The 12,252-nt window shown below is 52.9% G+C and overlaps 2 non-coding genes across 2 annotated transcripts; one reads left to right on the forward strand and one right to left on the reverse strand.

Moving 5' to 3' along the window:
* Positions 1 to 1,010: 1,010 nt before the first annotated feature.
* LOC138846361 (U2 spliceosomal RNA) lies at positions 1,011 to 1,201 on the reverse strand. The gene has a single exon (XR_011383843.2). It is a non-coding gene; the product is annotated as a U2 spliceosomal RNA (small nuclear RNA).
* Positions 1,202 to 12,044: 10,843 nt separating this feature from the next.
* Positions 12,045 to 12,151, forward strand: LOC127484590 (U6 spliceosomal RNA). The gene has a single exon (XR_007911642.1). It is a non-coding gene; the product is annotated as a U6 spliceosomal RNA (small nuclear RNA).
* Positions 12,152 to 12,252: the final 101 nt, after the last annotated feature.

Below are 12,252 nucleotides of genomic sequence, written 5' to 3' on the forward strand. Positions count from 1 at the left end.
GGGCCCAAGGACCTGGGCCATCCTCCACTGCCTTCCCGGGCCACAGCAGAGAGCTGGACTGGAAGAGGAGCAGCCGGGACAGAACCGGCGCCCCAACCTGGACTAGAACCTGAGGTGCCAGCACCACAGGTGGAGGATTAGCCAAGTGAGCCCTGGCACCGGCCAACACAATATTTCTTTTTATGTATGTATTTATTTATTTTGTGTTGGGGGGACAAAGCTGCCTTCGGGGTGGAAGGGCTCCTCCACCTGCTGCTCCCTGGTCTCCACAGTGTTAGCGTCTGTGAAAAGACAATGCAGGGGAAGGGGGGGGCTCTTTCTGTCTCTTCCTGCCCCTTCTCCCCTCAGCTAAAGAGACTTTGAACTTAGGGGCCCATGAGCCTGGAGAGGCCTGAACCCAGTGAGGAAGTGTACGGGGAGCCCTCTCCCACCCCTATTTCCTTCTGGGAGTGGTCAAGGGCTCAGAGCCCCCTGCTGGCCTTTCCTAGCCCATCTTCCTGGGGCCTGGCTGTTTTTAATGAAAATTTCAGAGGGGAGGGGAGGGGAGGGGAAAGAAAGGAAAGAAAGACAGGGTCAGAGAGAGAGGTAGAGAGAGGTCTTGCATGCTCTGGTTCTCTGATGGGATCCAAAGGCAGGAGGCAGGAGGTTCTCCTGGGTCTCCCATGCGGGTGCAGGGGCCCTAGCGTGTGGGCTTTCCCAGGCCGTAGCAGAGAGCTAGAACGGAAGAGGTGGGAGCAGAACCGGCGGCCATGTGGGGCTTGGAGGCAATAGCTATGGATGCCACAGTCCCCTGTTGGGAGGTGCAGGCTGGTTGGCTCCCAGAGGTGGACCACTGCCATTGTGGCTGGACAGCGAGACGTCTAGTCTGGGCGGTGTGGTTGGTCTCCTGTTGGTCTGCACACGCAGAGGAAGCAGCACAAAACACGAGCAAGGAGAAGCCCCAGAAGTTTCTGGGCAAGCAAGCCCACGAGCTGGGTGAAGTCTGCCTTTGAGACCGCGTTGTATCCCCGAGGGGGTGCACCGTGCCCGGAGGTACTGCAATACCGGGTCGATGCGCGGAGTGGACGGAGCAAGCTCCTATTCCAACTCCCGGCTCCAAAAATCCATTTAATATATTGTCCTCGGATAGAGGACGTATCAGATATTAAACTGATAAGAACAGATACTACACTTGATCTTAGCCAAAAGGCCGAGAAGCGATGCCGGGCCCCTGCGCGCGCGCCGCCGCCCGCCCCCGCCGCGCACCTTTCACGCGCGGTGACTCCCGCCCCGCCCCGCCCCGCCCCCGCCGCTCCTCGGGCCCGCGCGCGCCCCGCAGGCCACGCCGCCCTGTCGCCCTCATCGTCCACGCGGGCGATTCCTCGCCCGCGCTCGGGACCGGCCCCCCTCCCCCCTCCTCCCTTCTCCTCCCCCGCCCCACCGCCGCGGCCGCACTCATCTGCATGTCACGCCCCCGCCGTCCTCATCTGCATGCACCCGCCCCGCCCCGCCCCGCCCCAGGCACCGCGCGCCACCCCGCGGAAACATGGCCACGTGGCTCGGCCTTGTGGGCAGCGAGGCCTCCGCACGGAGTTCCCGGGTTCTCCCGCGAGGGCCGGAGAGAGCCGGCGGTTCCGCCGCGTGCTCGTGACTCCCGGCTGGGGCGGGACCCGCACCGCGGGGGACCGGCCCCCGCACCGACTGCCGCTGTGAGAGGGGCCTTGTGTTTCACTGGAGCTCGTTTGCAGCTGACACACTTCAACTAGCGTGGAGAGCGTCCCGAGGACGAGGACCGATGAAAAGGGCGGCCCCAGCGCTGGGCAGGCCGTGCGGGGCGCACCGACTGCTGCTGCCGCCTCCGCCCCAAGGACGCGGATGCCTGGGGGGGGGGGGGGACCTGGATCCCAGTGGAAGGACGCCTCAAGAAAGGGGGTTTCTGTTTATTCTTAATGATTTGTTTACTTACCGGAAAGACAGTCACACAGAAGCTTCCATCCGCGGGTTGAGTCCCACATGGCCGAAGCCGGCTGGGAGCCCGGAGCTCTGTGGTGGGCTCCGTGGGTGGGCTGTCTGAGAAGGTTTTCTTGCCCCCCTTATCAGGTAACCCCTTGGTCCTGAGGAGAGAGAATTCTCCTGGGAGCTTTCCTGGGGAAGGGCTGGGACCACCTGGGAGGTGACCAGGGTCTGGGCTCCTGGGGCTTCCGCAGCAGGTGCTGGGCTGCAGGCCTGTCTCTCTCTCTCTCTCACATACACACACACACACACACACACAGGCTCAATTTCTGACTTCCTACCTGACATATCCCCCCTCAAGAGAGAATACCCGTAATTCTTTTATGGGGATAAATGGGTGGGGTTCTGTCTTCTAGCTACTTCCGAAGCTGACAAGTGGGCGTCCAGGGGGATATGGGTGTTTTTCTCTTGCTCTCTGTCCTGTGGTGCTTGAGAGTGGCCTCGGGAAGCATGGTCCTGCTTGGTCCAGAGAGCGGGTCACCTCGCCCGATGAGTAGGCTGGAAGCCGTGTCCTAGAGGCACCTGGAGCAGATGGCTTGTGTTCTGTTAGAGAGAGGACACGCAAGGATGTTAAGGGGCAACAATCTGCAGCGAGCACAGAATGTGCTTGGTGCTGTGTCGCCAAGGAGAGGCAGTGACCAGCATTTCCATGACCAGATGTGGTGTTAGGCCAGATATTTTAGTCTTGTCTGACCTGGCCCTGGAGTTGTCTGGCCTCGTCCAAGAAAGCATGAACATGACTTTTGCCCCTTTAGTTTGACCCTGGCTCGGGGCACTTTCTCGGGCAGCAGGTCGCAGGTCTAGGGCCTGCCTGTTTGAAGGCCTGAACTTGCAATCCCTTTGTGAGAGCCCTAGTCCTGGCAGCTTTTCAGTGGATAAAAGCTGAGCCTTGTTTGCTTGCTTTTCCCAAAGGAGGGGGCTCTGCTCTGGCTCCCTGCTGAGAGCCTGGTGTAGGAGCTGTGCTATTTCCCTGCATCTAGGAATCGGTTACCTGTTAGGGAAAAGCTGGGACTGCCTGAGGTTTGCAGAAGTAAGCATTTGCTGCATGGCCCATATCCTCTCTGGCGCTGGTCTTCTCTCCCCAGGGGTGTGGAGAAGGGTTAAATAATTCACTCTCTAAGGGACCGGTCATGCCTTTTCTTCTGGATACCTAGTAGCTCGTTTTGCTAGGAAGTTAAGCCAATGGATAAGACCAGAATCTCAGGCTGGGAAGGGGAGCAGACTAATAAATCATTTACATTTAACCATCTACATTTTGGATTACTTTGCACCCCTTCAAGAGATAGGCCCTTTAAGTCCTCGGTGAAGACCCATCCAAATAGGTGCTGTTACTCAAAGCCCTGTTTTTAGGAACTGGCAGTGAAGTAGGCAGGTGTATAGGTTAAAGTCGATTAGCTTTGTGAGCTGGAAGACCGTGCCTTTGCCACACCTCTGTGTGACCTCAGGCCCCTACCTGGCCACACCTGAGTGCCCACCGGCCAATCAGGTTAATTAACCACTCCCCTTTGGAAGTGGGTTAAAAGCCTGGGACCCCGTGTGTCCTGGCCCTCTTATTTTCCCTGGCCTCTAGCCAGGAGGGGGCTGGCTGTAGCCCTGCGCCTCCAGGGCCTGTGGCCTTCGGACCACCCGCCCTAGGCTTCCTGGCCTAGATGCTCCTCCACGTGGCTGGTTCCTGGTGCTCCGTATGAGTCCAGATTTGCCTCTCTCTCTTAGATAAAGCTCTCACTCTCCTATGCATCTTTCGCACTAAGTAAAGCTTACCATGTACCATGCTGCCTCATTTATCTGTGCCGGTATTTAGAATTCTTCTCTAAATATTAGGCAAGAGCCCTCTTGGGCTTATTAATATTGGGGATTTATTAATAAGCATATGGCGATATCGTAGGGAACTCAAATTTCAGTACCATATGTGGAAACCCAGATGGGCCTTCTGGGGAACTTTAAGGAGACACATTTTCATATATATTTTAGGGGTCATTTCTGATATCATATGGCACCCCAAATGCCGGTAACATACGTGGCATCCCAGATGGCGCTTCCAGGGAACTTTAAGGGGCCACAGTTGGATATATATTTTGAGAGGCCGTTTCTGATATCAGCAGGAAGGGCTTTCAGGGTTAAGAATATTTGGATAGACATCAAGGCCTGGCTGGATGTGTGAGGCCCAGACCTACGCGTGGGGTGCCAGAAGAGAAGAGAGATGAGAATCTCCTTAAGAGAGGCACCCTGTTGACTCCCATTATGAAGCTGGACTAGGAGGAGAGCTGAACAGGAGGCTGGTACAAATAGGCAACTTATGTTTCACTGACCCTAGGCCATCCCCTCAACAGCAGTGGCTAGAGCTGGAAGCTGGGCAGAGGCTGGGCAGAGCCAAAGGCTTTAAGCTCGGAGCCACAGGGTCTGCGGTTCTGAACCAGGGGTCCTTCGACCCCAGGGCAGTTCCGTGTCCAGTGGCCTTGCTCTCGGCTGAGCTGACAGAAGGCGGTTTCTGTCACGATGGCTGCTTGCCCAACGCCCTGGCTCCTCACATCGGAAACGGGTGCCGTTTGGGGTGGACTGGCCTTGTTGGGTCTCCTTGACGGCAGATCACCGTGCAGAACAGCCATTGATTGGCCTGTTGCCTATCCTTACATCGCTCCTGCTGCGAGCTTGCTCCTCGTTCTCCTGGTCTCTAATAAAGCAGACCACAGAGGCAGCCTCTATGATGTCAGTCAAGGGGTGCTCAACCCAACCCTGATTTTTGAAGATTGCTTTAATGTCATCAGGGGGAGTTAGACAACTATGGTCATGGGCAAATTCTGACACTTAGTATTTTCCTGTGAGCTATAACCATGCCCATGAAGAGACCTTTTAGGTAAGAATCAGTCTAGCTGTGACATTACTTCATAGTTTAACCTCTCATTTTCTGGCTATGCTGTTTGGTCCTCTATACTGTGGCCAGGCATTAGTACAGAAAAGGTCAGTCATCCCTTATATAAGGTCTGGGGATCAAACCGTGCATCACAGTGGAGAGTCCTGCAGAACAGTAGTAGCTTCCCTTCTGGAAGAGAAGAGAGGAGAAATGAGGCAGCCAGTCGGGTCTCTCTGGTTGCTTAGCCTGACTCCCTAGGCCTTCAGATTTAAGCAGCATTCAACCGGTGTGTTACTGCCATCCTTTGGCTTCTGGATATTTACCATGTAGCCAGTGGGTTATGGGCCTGGGTTGCCGGGTTTAACTAGTGTTACCGTGTAGCCCATAAGTTTAAGTTTTGGGGCTTCCGGGTTTCCACCGTGTAGCCTGTGGACACTAGAGCTTTCTTGGGCTCCTGGAACCCAGGTCTCTAGCATCTGCCTCATAACCATTTCCAAGCATCTCCAAGTCTCTTTTGCAACACTGTCTCCCTTTGGGCTGGACCTCCGTGTGATCCACGTTTGAACTAGCAATGCCCGGTTATTCAGCGTCAGCTGCATGGAGACTTCCTCATCTCCCTTTAAAGGATCTGGCTTCAGAGCCAGGGGCTGGAGCAGCTAGAAAGAAACATGCTTATACCTGAAGTTTAGCATCATGTCACATCTTGGCAGCACCTTTAATCCAAATAGCCCAACTGGTTATTATCTCTGCGAGATGAGAGAGATCTCTTGGCATCTGCAGTAGCCCCTCTGGAAATATCAAATTCTGGAGAATTTAGAACTTTGATTTTCAGAAAGTCTGCTAAAGATGCCAAGAGAACTTAAAGTATCTGGGCAAAGCAGAATTCCTTAACACTGTGAAGTGATATCCATCCATGTAGTCAGGGCGATTTTAACACTTTTAGACCAGATCTAATCATAGTGACATTTAAAATAACTTAGACTTTTAAGGCTCGGTGCTTTTCATCAATCGTAACTTAAGAGACAGTAGAGTACACGATAGATTCCTTCGACAGAACACAAATTCCATGTCTCTTGTTGAATAAAGCAGAAATAAAAACCTTGAACATAAGAGTTAGCACACGAAATCACCACATAACTTGGAACAATTTAACAGTCAAAAAGAGCTTACAGGACCTAACTCTAGAAATGGCACAGAGCAACCAATTAAACAGACACTGTTAAAAGGAGACGGTGCAGTTTTTACAACAGCAGATTTTAAGATTTACGATTGAGACCATTTCCAGATATTTACTGACATATTTATGTGCACTTTAAAAAAACGCATTGTCCTAACAGAAGCTCGGACTTCGATTTTAGGTCCGTGTGACTTTGGCATTAACACTCAACTTTGGCCGGCGACGCGGCTCACTAGGCTAATCCTCTGCCTGGTGGTGCCGGCACACCGGGTTCTAGTCCCGGTCAGGGCGCCGGATTCTGTGCCGGTTGCCCCTCTTCCAGGCCAGCTCTCTGCTGTGGCCTGGGAGTGCAGTGGAGGATGACCCAAGTACTTGGGCCCTGCACCCCATAGGAGACCAGGAGAAGTACCTGGCTCCTGCCATCGGATCAGTGCGGTGCGCCGGCTACAGCACGCCAGCCGCGGTGGCCATTGGAGGGTGAACCAACGGCAAAAGGAAGACCTTTCTCTCTGTCTCTCTCTCACACTGTCCACTCTGTCAAAAAAAAAAAAAAAACAAACAAACAAACAAAACAAAAACAAAAAAAAACCACTCAACTTGTAGAAAACTCTGTAAACAAGATTTTAAAATTGTAAACTTTTCTTATCTTTTTGTGACTTGCTCAGACCTTCTGAAACTTACACCCGAAGTTACTTTTAAGTAGTCTTGAATTGTCATGTATGGCCAACCTATGAGAATACATGTTAATAAGTCCCACCAGTCTCCCTTACAGAATTTAAGGTGTTATAATACATTTTCCCAAGTTTAACTTAGTAACAATGCCTAGATGATTTAAGGCACTGAAGTTGAATACACACCATTATCTGCATTATTTCCCTGTTCTTAAGTACCCGATAAAGATGACACCTCCTGGACAGCAAGCAGAGACACTAGTGCATGCTCACAACTTTGAAAAGACCCTCATCTTTTAAAGAAACACGGTTAAAGCGTACCAAAAACACGGGTAAACCGAGCGAACCAAAGCAAACCGGAGGGCATTTGGGTTAACCGGATTTTGAACCAATCTGTATTGGCTGACTGTAGTTACCAACATAAAGGCTTGTATACACAGAATTTACTCTCGTTTACTATAAGACCACTCTAGCTAGAAAGCGATAACACGAATACAACACAGGCCTGACATCATTTATAACCTTTTAGCATACTTGACATAATCTGAATCGACTAAACAGCTGTTATTTTAACAAAATCAGAGTCTCATTCTTTCAGAGGTCCAGGGATCCGACTGGAAGCCTCAAAGTCAGAAGACTCGGTTTAGAACTGAAACTGTCGAAGAGTCGAACCGTTTAGCCAAAAGAGTACGTCTAACCCGAGCATTTTACCAAGGCTGTGGGCCAGATCTGATCAGAGTTGAGGTAATCCCTCAAACATTACAAATAGGCAGATAACGTAAACAACGTTGAGACACAGTTCTCCCAATCAAGACTCAGTACTGGCAATAGAAAAACAGAAAACCTCCAAGACACGTGAAAACTCTCATCAGCCAAGTCAGGGACAGCAGCACAGAAGAGGGCCGATCATCAGCGTGTGAGCCCAGTGCTTCGGGCAGGAAGCACACCACAACACAGAGAGGCAGTCAGACTCCTGCGGGGCTGAAGGAAAAGTTTCCATGAGCCGCAGAGAGAGACCCATCCATCGGGTTGTAAGGGTTCATGGATTAAGGTGTCTCTCTAGCTTAGGTGGGGAAACCTGCAAGGCCAGCCTTAGACCCAGGCATTTCCCCTCCCGCCTCCTTCTTGTGTGGAAGTCCCTTCGTGGTTGGCAGAAATGTTCCCGGAGGGAAGGCCATGGAAGCTGGCGGTTCTTGTCTTCACGCAAGAAAGAATTCAGGCGTGAGACCTAGAGCGGAGTGATAAGGCTTTACTGGGGACAGGGCATCCATCAGGAGGGAAGGGACAGCAAGAGAGAGAGAGCCCAGTCACTCAGACTGGGGGAGAGCAAGGTTACATGGTTGAGTGCAGAGGATAAACCTGGGCTGGGCAGGCCAGGCAGGTGGCTCAGCAGAGAGGCAGAGGGCTGAGGGTGCCGTCCCTTTGGACTCCCTAGGATTTTAAGGGGGTCTGTTTACCCACCTACCCCCTCCTCCAGGACAAAGAATGGAGAGTCCTGGAGGAAGGGTTTGTTGGGAGAAAATTAGCAAATTCCTCCCCAGATTTGCTGGCACTGGGCTGAGTCGGGGGCTTCCCTTCAGGTGTGTCTGAGGTTTTCTTGCCCCCGTTATCAGGTAACCCCTTGGTCCTGAGGAGAGAGAATTCTCCTGGGAGCTTTCCTGGGGAAGGGCTGGGACCACCTGGGAGGTGACCAGGGTCTGGGCTCCTGGGGCTTCCGCAGCAGGTGCTGGGCTGCAGGCCTGTCTCTCCCCCCCCCCCACACACACACACGGGCTCAGTTTCTGACTTCCTACCTGACAGCAGGTGAGACAGAAGCCCCAACACTGGGGCATCTTCCAAGCCCAACACAAACTGGCAACAGCTAAAGAGAAAACCTCTACAGCCTGCTTTTTGATGTCACATGTTCCCCCGTGGGGGCGTACCCTGCTGTCCCCAGGGACTGGAACCCAGGCACCCTGGTGTAGACAAAGGCTCTCAAGCTGACCAAACTTGTGCCCCACACCGCCCCACCTGGGGTGCTGGGGTCGCTTGATCAGGGAGCCAGGTTGGCTTCAGTGTCCCTGTGCTGGGAATGAGATGAGAGGGGAATACGTGGAGCTGTATGGTGGTGTCGCCCTTGAGTTCCTGTCACTGTGACTTGTCCGTCCGTGTCTACGCATCGCCCCCGTTACCCTGCTTAGATCCCGGTCCCCCAGGGATCTTGCTCACCCTTCCTCTAAAATCAGGGTGGCGCCAGCTAGGCCTCCTCCTGATAACTTCTGGGGGAAAACTCAGATAGGAGTTTCTCATATTTACACCCATAAAGTCGTTTGTTTCAGGAGGAGATGTGTGAAGACAAAGACCCATCTCCTTGAAACCCCCCGGCCTCAACCGGACTGCGCGCTCAGCCCTCTGCCTCCACGCTGAGCCGCCCGCCTGCCTGGCCAGGTGTGTTCTCTCCACCCAACCATGTAACCTCGCTCTTCCCCCAGTCCGAGCGACTGGGCACTCTCTCAGGTTCTGTCTGCAGAGGTGCCCGTCCGTTCTTATGGACGTCCCTTCCCTAATGAACTTAGCTATTTTACTTTCCACTACCCTCTGTCTCGCACCTGAATTCTTTCTTGCGTGAAGACAAGAACCCTGCCATTCTCCAGTAACAAGCCCCCTTCCTCAGTCTGCACCACTTAAAGGGGCAGCACTAGCCCGTGCGCCCATCTGGTGACCCCTCCTCCCGGTGCCTGCGAACCCCTTTCTGGGCAGTAAATCACGGACGGAGTCACTGCAGCAGGGACGGGAACTTGAGGCGCAGCCAGCAGTCCCAGCCAAGCCTGCTTCCCACAGCCGTGCCCAGCCATCGTGTTGCAGTATCGCACAGTGTAGTGGTCGTGTCTCTCCCTGAGAAAGGTTGTGCATCTCTGCACGTCCTTAACCCACCGCTTTATTCCCTGTGAACAAGCTCTTCCTGTCCTCTGTACCAGACAGCGGGGTCCCTGCCCTTGGTGCTGAGTCATGTAACTAAGGCGGGGCCTGCACTGTGGGGCAGAGGGTTAATCGCCACCTGGGACACTGGAGTCCCATCTGGGCTCCGGCTCAAGCCAGGCTGCTTCCACTTCAGATCCAGCTCCCTGCTAATGCGCTTGAGAAAGAAGCGGAACACAGCCCAGGTGATCTGGCCCCTGCGCCCTCGTGGGATGCTAGAAGAACCTCCTGGCTATGGCCTGGCACAGCCCCCATCATTGTGGCCATCTGGGGAGTCAACCAGTTTATGGAAGATATCTCTCTCTGTGTGTCACTCTGAGTTTCAAATAAATGAATAGGTGCCAGCGCTGTGGTGTAGCAGGTTAAAGCCCTGGCCTGAAGTGCCAGCATCCCATATGGGTGCCGGTCCTAGTCCAGGCTGCTCTTCTTCTGATCCAGCTCTCTGCTATGGCCTGGGAAAGCAGTAGAAGATGGCCCAAGTGCTTGGGCCCCTGCACCCACATGGGAGACCTGGAAGAAGATCCTGGCTTTGGATTGGTGCAGCTCCGGCCTTAGTGATCATCTGGGGAGTGAACCAGCAGACGGAAGACCTCTCTCTATATAACTCTGTCTTTCAAATAAATAAAATAAATCTTTTAAAAATAAATAAATAACTTTTTTAGAGGACAGTATTTGATTGTCAAGAAAAGATTGTTGGTAGATGAGGACAAGTGCAGACATTGGGGTCTCAAGAAATACTGTCCTTTCCTGCTCAGTGACCACAATCTGAGGCTTTTTTTTTTTAAATTACAACGATTTATTTGTTTATTTAAAAGGCAAGATAGAAGGAAGTGAAGATCTTTCATCGGCTGGTTCACTCCCCAATGGCTGCAATAACAAGGGCTCAGCTGATCTGGAGCCAGGAGCCAGGAGCGTGTTCTGGGTCTCCCACGTGGGTGCAGGGGCCCAAAGACTTGGCCATCTTCTACTGCTTTCCCAGGCCATAGCAGAGAGCCGGATCGGAAATTAGCAGCCGGGACTCAAACTGGCACCCACTGGACGCCAGCTCTGCAGGTGGAGGCTTTAACCCTCCAAGGCACGGTGCTGGCTACAGGTCGGAGGCTTTTAAGCAGTGCAAAGGGGAGGTTGGGCTGTTGAGCCAGGTCCCATCTGCTTGCTGGTCTGATACCAGGTATCTCAGAAGCAGCCCAGCTCCCTGGGAGACTTGTTCCCTGCCTTGGCTTCGTCATGAGGTGGAGATGGCAGGATATTCTGTGCAACGTGACTGCACAATGAAATGCAAGCAGCGAAGTATGACCTCCGAGATGTTCGTGTGTCATCCATCAGGACACAGCCCAGTCAGTCTGGAGCCTGTGCTTATCCTGCCCTTTTGTTTGCTACCATACACTTAGAGCCCCAGTCCTGCTGACCAGAGAGGACAATCGTAGCTGGCTTTCCAGTTTCTGGAATGCACCTGCAAGCACTGTTTGTTTTTTCTAGCACGCTGATTCCTCACAGAATCATTGGTTCTCTCTCTCTCTCTCTCTCTTTCCTTTTGCAGTGGATGCAAGACCTCATTAAAGGTCTCCCAACCAGCAGTTTGCTTTTGTACTTCAGAATAGGAAAAGGAAAAGGAAGCTTTTTGGTGAGATAACACTTTTCCCTTTGTTCTTCCAAATGCTCTTTCTTTTCGTTTTTCTTCCTTCCTCCCTTCCTTTGTTCCCTTCTGGCCGGCAGACAGAAGTGGGAGTGGGCACACACAGAGCGGGTAGGCTGGAGAGAGCGAGAGCAGGCGCTTTTGCTTCCATCTGCTGGTTCAGGAACCGCACCCACGTGGGAGGCTGGCTCTGCAGGTGATGGCTTCAACCGCTGCTGAGTCACTCCCCAGATGCCTGCAATGGCCAGTAGCCGTGCTGGGCTGGAGTGGAGCTGGGAGGGTCATCTTGGTCTCCCACAAAGGCGGCCGGGCCCCAACTACTTTGAGGCATCACCTGCTGCCTCCCGGGGTCTTGCACCAGCAGGAAGCTCGAATCAGGAGCCAGAGCTGGAGTATTGTACCCAGGCACTCTGATATGGGATACAGGCATTTGCTTATCTCATAAACATTTATCTGAAAGAAGAGAGGTGCTCCATCTGCTGGTTCATTCTGGCCAGGTTGAAGCCAGGAGTCAGGAGCTTCATCCATGGCTGGCAGAGTCCCAAGGACTTGGGCCATCTGTGGGACCCACCTTGCCACAGCACCTTACAAGGGAGCTGGGGCGGTGTGGACTGAATCCGATATGGCATGCGGGCAGTGGCGGCTTAACACTGCTGTGTGCGACATTGGCCCTGATGCAGGTGTCTTAAGTGCAGGCCTCACCTCTGGGCTTAAAGGCACATCCTGTCCCTAAAATAGTTGACTTAAAAAAAGCAACCCGTGCTCGCTTCGGCATCACATATACTAAAATTGGAACGATACAGAGAAGATTAACATGGCCCTTGCGCAAGGATGACACGCAAATTCGTGAAGCATTCCAATAAAAAAAAAAAAAAAAAAAAAAACCCAACCCAACCCAACCCAACCCAACCGAACCAAACTTCTCGGACTTGTCCCCCTCTCTGCTCTGATCTAGATAGAGCTCCTC

The sequence above is a fragment of the Oryctolagus cuniculus genome, chromosome 17 (assembly GCF_051225735.1).
Source record: "Oryctolagus cuniculus isolate XC-2025 breed Fujian yellow rabbit chromosome 17, ASM5122573v1, whole genome shotgun sequence".
In the NCBI taxonomy this organism is placed as follows: Eukaryota; Metazoa; Chordata; class Mammalia; order Lagomorpha; family Leporidae; genus Oryctolagus; species Oryctolagus cuniculus.